This window comes from Rhinopithecus bieti, unplaced genomic scaffold (assembly GCF_001698545.2).
Source record: "Rhinopithecus bieti isolate Rb0 unplaced genomic scaffold, ASM169854v2 scaffold_67304, whole genome shotgun sequence".
In the NCBI taxonomy this organism is placed as follows: Eukaryota; Metazoa; Chordata; class Mammalia; order Primates; family Cercopithecidae; genus Rhinopithecus; species Rhinopithecus bieti.
In genome coordinates, this window is record NW_016899718.1 from 1 (window position 1) to 1,197 (window position 1,197).

General features: G+C 45.0%; 1 pseudogene; it reads right to left on the minus strand.

Moving 5' to 3' along the window:
* Positions 1-4: 4 nt before the first annotated feature.
* LOC108526033 (suppressor of cytokine signaling 5-like) lies at positions 5-1,190 on the minus strand (annotated as a pseudogene).
* Positions 1,191-1,197: the final 7 nt, after the last annotated feature.

Genomic DNA, 1,197 nt, shown 5'->3' on the forward strand with positions numbered 1-1,197 from the left:
GATACTCTTTTAAAAAATCCTGTAACATTGAGGGTAGAGGGAGCCCATCAATTCCATCATACGTAGTGCACCTGCAGATTACCGCGCGACAGATATACTGCAGGCTAAAAGGAAAAGTCCTATTTAGTGATATAGTAAGCAATGGTTCAAAAAACATGCACGAACTGGGATCTTTATAATGTTCTAAAAGTCCTGTTACAGTGGAGGAGTGAAATACACAGGGGTCATGGGCATCGAAACTAAAGTTGTGATTCCACTGCTCAATTCGGGCATGCAGGGATCTGTTGTAGCGGCGGAAGCTCACAGAGAAGAGGTAGTCCTCTTGCGCAGAGTCCCTGAGCAAAACGTGCCTTCAGGTTTCCCTTCGAGAAGGGCTTCTGCTTCATAACGGTCCATCACTCCCCAGTAACAGGGATTCCCTGTAATTTGAAGCAAATCAGGCACGAGGCAGTGTATGTAATCAATCTGTGTGTGGACTTTCCAAGCTCCCTGTCTGCTAACATGGGTATGGCTGTCTCCAGATATCTGACGCTGCTTCTGCCTCCGTGACTGCAAACACAGGGTGGTTGTATCCTCTTCCGAGTCACAATTAGCTTGTGGAATTGCAGAACTGTCCCCACTTATTTCAGTCATTCCAGGAGCTAACTTTGGTCCCAGTTTATATAATGGATTAACCTGTGCAGTAGCTTCAAATGTATGTATTTGTGCATTGGGAGGGGATCAACCCCTTCTTCAATACTAAGCCGCCTTCTCTCTCTAAGCCTATCTTCTTCATCTTCTGTAGAAACCAAAGATGGATCAAATGTATCAAAAAATGTTGAATGTGGGCTCACAGGAGCTGTATGCTGTTTAATCAAATGCCATTTTGGGCTAAATCTGAGCCAGCAGGAAATGGGCATTTCTCAAGCATTAATTCAGACAGATGGATTTTCTTTTATTGGAAAAGAGAGGCTTTGACTGCTTGCTGTAAGTTCTCATGGGAAAACACAAGCCCACAGTATCCTGCAACCTCTGTCTCAGAGAGCGACTTCCTACAGTTCTGCTGGAAACACTGTCCATGTCGTGTACAGAACTTACGCCGTAGCGCCTCTCCCTCCTTTGAAGTCCACTTCGAGTTCTCCCAAACTTTTATCAGCATCCAATGAACTCTGGGTCTTTGTAGAACAGGAATGTTTTTTCTTCCCACCCCATGGAGCA